We start from the raw sequence: 7,452 nt of genomic DNA, 5'->3' as shown, positions 1-7,452 counted from the left end.
TCTATCTCCTTGGATATAAGAGGGACTTGGTTTGTAAGACCTTGTACAAGATCAACACGACTTTCCAATTCTCCGGCTCTCTGTTCAGTAAGCGACCAATTGGTATCCAAATTATGAAGACGAGTATTAGTTTCCTACATACGAGGTTTAAGAGCACGAATTTCATCAAGAATGAGTTCCATAGAAATTAAGGATGATGAATTAGTAGGAGAAGGTGGATTATCCTTCACTCGTTTACCAGTTGTGGACGTCGATGCAGAGGGTAACTTAGTACTTTGTTTGGCACCCAGACGAGAAACAGAAGAAACAGTCCCTTTAGAACCAGCAGCATTGTTAATATGCTCCTCCGTTGGGTCTTGTAAAACATTGAACGGGTAAAAATTAGTGCCTTGCAGTGGAGATCCAGGCCCGGTTGCAAACAATCAGAAGACTTATCAAGGTCTTCAGGAATCTTGACTATATGAATAAGGACTTATCTCCATGCAGCGAGCCGTACTTCCCTATTAAGACATACTTCTATGACTGTCCGTACTTTATTAAAATTCAACGTGGGGCCCAATATCTTGAAGCTATAAAGGTGGAACCAACACCTTGAAAAACTCACCGTGATCATTTCACCTAATAGGATTCAGAACATCGACACATTATATTTGCACCCTTCTGATTCTTAAGATCTTCCCGACGACCAGACCTGTCAAGACTGACTAAGATTGCCTTGAAAAAGCCCAGGAGTGGGCGAAACACGTGTCGGCAGTGCAAAGCTGGAAAACTTTTAATGTGTTTGATAATAAAGAATTTGAAGCACAACAACTGTTTTTGGATCCATACTTTGAAGCTCCTTAACTTCAAATGAACTTATGATTGATGTTGGTGTATAAACCTTGAAATAACCATTACGTTACGGAAATTTCCTTGACATTTGACTTCTTAGAGGGTGCTTGTGTAACTTGGTTTCCTCTTGATTCTTGATACTTGCATTAAGTTGTTTTGTTTAAACACCCCTGGTGGTGGGTGTCTTATCAGGTTATCAGTGCACCTCTGTAGATACTTCGCGTATAACGTGCACAGTGAGAATAGTCATTAACAGAAGGTGCAGACGTTTTCTCTCTTTGAGAAACACTACCACCAATATTGCTGTGTAACTTAGTACTTTGTTTGGCACTCAGACGAGAAACAGAAGAAACAGTCCCTTTAGAACCAGCAGCATTGTTAATATGCTCCTCCATTGGGTCTTGTAAAACATTGAACGGGTAAAAATCTTCTAAACCCGCCTCTTTGGATTGAAGAGACCCAGTGCGATTGTTGCGAGGCATTGCCATCAGTAACAGCAAAAGAAGTACCACCTTGCGTGATAAGAGGAAAAAGATATGTAGTACCAAATTATATCACGAAGAAAGAAAAAGTTGGCAGACTAGTAGAAGAATATTGCTCAAAAATCAACGAAAACAGGCGCCATAGCAAAAGACGAGTGTTTCTTGTGAGGAAATAGCATCTCACGACCTGCAGGTGGGAAAAAACGGAACCGCAGAAAAAACAAAATGGCTGCCGCTATGATGCACTGTGACACGGCAGCAAAACAATTAAAATAAAGGCACAGGTCTCACCGTGCGCTGTCCCCGGCGCTGCATTAGAGGCAGCAAGAGTTCCAACTTCAGTTGCTGCTATATTTTGGGACCAGGACAAAGAATTGCTTCCTGGAGCCGGCCCGGTACCTCACGTCTCATCGGAGCTCCCATGAACTGCGGCCATCTCCAGAGGCTCTGAAGCCAAGCCCTTGGAAATCACTTTTAACAATTACCACCTCGGTCACAAATTGTGAATTCGGTCACAAATAGTGAATGCATTGGAAAATTTGTCATTCTGCTTCCTGATACATGGACATAACCGCTGAAACAGGAAATTCAGGATCCTAGAAACCAGGAAGGGAGCATAGAGGGGATAGAGAGCTACAGCTGAACCAAGGACCGCAAACAACAGTTTTTCCAGGAAGAAGAGAAGACGGGGGTGAAAGAGACAATTAAAGTTCTCAGAGCAGGAACTTGAAATGCTGACTGAGGAGTGATGCAACAACCACAATGGCCTGTCTGGCCAGTCATCAATCTACCGCCCCATCTCGCTGCTCCCGTTTCCTGCAAAAGTCATCGAGAAGACCATCAACAAGCAGCTGGCCGCCTTCCTCGAGATGAACGGATCCCTCGACCTCTCGCAGTCTGGTTTCCGGGCCAACCACAGCACCGAGACCGCCCTGATCGCAGCAACCGACGACATCCGAGCCCTGCTCGACAACGGAGAAACAGCGGCCCTCATCCTCCTAGACCTCTCCGCGGCCTTCGACACTGTCTGCCACCGCACCCTAGTGCAGCGCCTCAGCATCGTCGGAATCCAGGAGAAGGCACTGGACTGGATCACCTCATTCCTTACCGGAAGGACACAGAGAGTCCACCTCCCCCCGTTCAGATCAGAAGCCACCGAAGTCATCTGAGGCGTTCCTCAAGGCTCCTCGCTCAGCCCAACCCTCTTCAACGCCTACATGAGCCCCCTCGCAGCCATCGCATGCCAACACAACCTCAACATCATCTCCTACGCCGACGACACACAGCTGTTCCTCTCCCTCACCAATGACCCCGCCACCGCCAGAGCCAACCTACACGAAGGGATGACAGACGTAGCCAAGTGGATGATGAACAGCCGCCTGAAACTGAACTCGGACAAGACGGAAGTCCTCATCCTGGGATCTTCACCCTCCGCCTGGGATGACTCCTGGTGGCCCCCCGCCAAAAGCAGCGCACCCAAACCAACAGACCACGCACGCAACCTGGGCTTCATCCTGGATTCCTCCCTCTCCATGACCAGACAAGTCAACGCCGTCTCCTCGTCGTGCTTCAACATCCTGCGCATGCTACCAAGATCTTCCGGTGGATCCCCACCAAGACCAGGAAGACAGTCACCCAGGCCCTCGTCACCAGCCGTCTGGACTACGGCAATTCCCTCTACGCCGGAACCACCACCAAACTCCAGAAGAGACTCCAGCGGATTCAGAACGCCTCAGCACAACTCATCCTGGACATCCCTCATCACAGCCACATCTCTGGACACCTGAGAGATCTGCACTGGCTCCCGGTCAACAAGAGAATCACCTTCCGTCTCCTCACTAACGCACACAAAGCCCTTCACAACCATGGCCCAGGATACCTCAACAGCCGCCTCAACTTCTACGCTCCCACACGCCAGCTTCGATCGACCAACCACGCCCTCGCCGCCGTCCCCCGCATCAGAAGAGACACCACAGGAGGAAGGTCCTTCTCCTACCTGGCCGCCAAGACTTGGAACTCCCTCCCGACCCACCTCCGCCTGACCAGGACCACCTTGCCTTCAGGAAGCAGCTCAAGACCTGGCTGTTCGAGCAGTAGCGGACCCCCCCCCAGCGCATTGAGACCCTCCGGGTGAGTAGCGCGCTATTTAAATGCTTTGATTGATTGATCTATGACTGGTCCTTAGACACAGAAGCACAAGATATGGAAGGAGATGAAGCAGAAGATAAATGCTGCAGGTGTGGCGCAGCGCTCTGCAGAAGAGATTCACAATAGGTGGTACGTCTTCCGTTCTCGCGTGAAGGAAAAAGTAGCAAAACACCTGAGCAAGTCACAGGAGGCAGACCGTCAACTACACGCCTACCCACTACGCTAGAAGCAATTATAGAGACCACCCTGGAGCCAAGTGGGGTTGTTGGTTTTGCCAAACTAGACACATCTGTGCCAGTACTGTTGCAAAGTAAATATAACATTTTAGACCTTGGCGCTGGTGTCCACATGCATAACATAACATGTGTATTTGTAAAGCACACGTGCACCCGGAGGTATCTTGGCGCTGAATAACATATGTTTCTTGTTACCCAACTCAATGGTACTCATTTTATCGACCTCAGATGGATGAAAGGCTGAGTGGACCCACTGGGATTTGAACCTGTGACCATGAGGTCGAACACAGGTCCCTGTAGTGGAAGCATTAGTCCACTGAGCCACCAGACCCGGGTGCATGGAAAATAAACTTATATATCAGTATGGGATTATTCCATGAAAAAAAAGCCCTCGTGGCGCATTATGGGCCCCATAGTAAATTACTTTGTACAACAAAAGAGAAATGTTTCCTCATGTAACGTATTTAATGGTATTTCCATTATTCAATTAGATACACCCATGGAAGACATTGAAGTCGCAATTGATAAGGTGAAGAACAGGCACAATGGTGGCATAAGAAGCAGAAGTGTTGGAGAGTCAGCCCATTACCCCTCATGGTCACTCCAGCAGTGTGTCCTTCTCCCCACAGCCACCATCAGTGGAGGATGAGTATGCTATACAGCCACCCCCCCACCCTTGCAGGCAGCTGTCAGGTCCCAACAGCAGCGGACCACAGTGCATGCCCGTAGGCACTATACTTCGCAGGCTTCTGGGTCTCAGCGACTGCAGAGCAACATGTGGTGTGGGGTGGGCTTGAAGCATCGATACTGCAGAGCCACTGTCCTATGCTGCATGCAGTTGTGGTCAGAAACAAAGAGTAAATAAGAGAGAATCAGACCAATGCATGGAATTGAAAAAGGTGCCCTATCTGTATGTGCCATACATTTTCATAAAACAGTAGTCTGGCAAAACAGTTAAACCTGTCTCTAAGGACATATCTAAAAAAAACATGTCACGCATTCAAAAGTTATATAGATAATTTTTTGCATTTTTAATCACCGATACCATCCCGAGAGGAGCATTTTGCAGGACAAATATGGGTATTTTTGGTACTATGTAACTTTCCTATTCTCCTTTTTTTTTGCAATTTTTGCGCTCCAACAATATGACTGATTGCTCTCATAATTAGGAAATGTTCAAACCAAATTACTGTCATTGCTTCTAAATAACATGTTATTGACAGTTTCAAAACAGGCAAGAAAATGTGCATATTAAATGTCTTTCAGAGATGTCGATCAGCATCTGACAAAGTTTTATTAAATAATGACTGTCTGTAGACAAGACACAATTCCTATCCTTTAATTGCCAAACTGTAAACTATAAACTGCGTGTCCATGCATATTCTCCTTGTTGGTTGATTATAGCCTTAAACCCCTTAAAAATAGTTGATGTGTTTATTGTTTTACTTCCATACTTATATAGGCCTCCATATACATCTCCATCTGTATTATTGCAAGTCTTTCTGCACATTTGGTTTTATGAGTTTTCCATCATGAAATGCATTTAGGGTAGGTTTTTTAGAGACCAGTGGCTGGGGGCTAATGAGAGTGTCCTGTGAAAGAAAGTGGCTTATTACTTGGGGTGAATACCAGCGTACCACAAGAAATAAAAAATCATACTTGTCAGAGTAAAACACAATTTCAATATTATAAACCTGGGAAAAAACCCCTGATAGCTATTACACAGAGAAGAAGACATGCTTATGACAGGCTTAACTTAGGAAAATGTTTAATAGAATTTAGCAGTAAAAACTGTTAAAAAGTTAAAACACAACACAATAAAAGTCCCAAAACCAATTTTGAAAAATAGGGAAAAATGTAATGTATAAATTGACACTAAAGCACCCAAAATATTATAAGGGTAACTGGAGATATGAATTTTTAGAAATGTAAGATGAAAAACACAAAGAAAAGTAGTGTTTGTGATTGACTGAGACCTGGGCATGATTTCAGGCTGACTGCAATGGAGCATCAGTTGGCTACACAAGGTGGGTTCATCCTAGTCAAACATTTTAATTTCTGATAAAGGGCTAATTATGAGTTTGGCGGTCTTACCCCCTTACCGCCTTGGCAGCGATCCCTTGAAGACCACTGTGGCAGCAGTCTCCCACCTGCCGTATTACAATCTGACCGCTGGCCCAGCAGTGGTCTTTCTGAAAGCAGTGTATATTTTTTCATATATGTTGATGCATTTGTGTATATTGTGACTGCACAAGTGTCAGATGTACACACATGCATGACACATTTTAAAATCCATTGCTGGAGTCTGGACCATATGTGCCCAGGCTAGTCAATGGGTAAATAGTGCAAAATTGACTTACCTGGATTTCAGCGTCAACAAAGTTGTTTTGTTTGGGTCAAAATGCTGCTGTGAAGGGGGCACCTGGAGGAAAAGATCCATGGGGGAGACTGGAAGAAAAGGAAATGTGTGAATGTGCACCTCAATTCCTTCGATTCCGTTGACTCCCACCACCATGGATGACTCATCAGAAAGCCAAATCGCAATTCGGACAGCGATGAAACTTCTCTATACTGCCTTATGGCAGCCACTTTTCCATGACCCCCGTTAAGGCGGTCTGTGACTGACTGTAGTGTTGGCTGTGCTCCAGCGGTCTTCTGCACAGCAAATAGATAACGTCGTAATACGGCAGACGAACTGCCTAGTTGCCGGTGGTGAGATCAATGTTAACACGACAGTGGAGGTAGGACCGTCAAACTTGTTATCAGGTCCAAAGTCTCTGAAATGGAATTTGTGAGAAATTTGGTTGTGGGTTGGGAGGAGTGAAACTCTACGCAAGCAACAACCACAATCCTTGCCAGAGTGAATCACAAACAGTAACTAAATTAACCTTTGCCTATCTATTGGTAGCATGGCAGCAAAGCAGTCAGGGTTAACTTAGAGGCAATATGTAAATGTATTGCACAAATAGTAATAAAGTGAAAACACAACACAAGAAAAATCCCACACTATCAAATCACCAACAGTGGACATCTACATATTCAAATGTTATGGCAGGCCAAGATAGAGTGCGGTTTGGATACACAAAGTGGATTAGGCCAGGCCTTCGCTTACCTTCCGAAAAATTAAAGAACAAAAATATTCGAAAAGGTAAGGTTCAGTGAGGCAAAGAAGCTGTCAGTGTCTGAGGAGGAGGCGTTGTTGTTGAGAGCCACTGGATAAAGTCACCCTCATGTTTTCAACTTTGAAGTTGAAAATCTCCAGCTTGACGAAGCTCCAGGCTGTAGCTGATGAGGGCTCCATGAGGCTGGATACCCCTTCTGCGAGGAGCCTCTGAACAAGATTTGCTGCTGTTGAGAGGTACATGAGAACACAACTGGGTCTTGACTCTTAACCAGCAAGGCTAAGCCAAATCAACTAAACTAACGACACAACTGCCAGTACTGGGCTAACTTGATTTCTATTGACCAAAGCTCTGTTATGAACAAAACATATCAGTCTGTTGTAACTTTCTTTACTGGTTTATTTTAATCATTTTTTATAACTAAGCAGCATATTTTTCATTTTTTTAAAGACATTTCTTGTGCATATACAAAATATATACAAATAGATACAAATTCTACAATGACAGACAAATTCTATGTGACTTTACAACACATCCACACTAAACCTTTCTCACTACATACATACAACTCACATTCAAGAAACAAACAACATATACCTCTGAGGTACAGCCCAGTGTCAACATAAGTATTTC

The sequence above is a fragment of the Lissotriton vulgaris genome, chromosome 3_1, assembly GCF_964263255.1.
Source record: "Lissotriton vulgaris chromosome 3_1, aLisVul1.2, whole genome shotgun sequence".
Taxonomy (NCBI): Eukaryota; Metazoa; Chordata; class Amphibia; order Caudata; family Salamandridae; genus Lissotriton; species Lissotriton vulgaris.
This window is presented reverse-complemented; position numbering follows the sequence as displayed.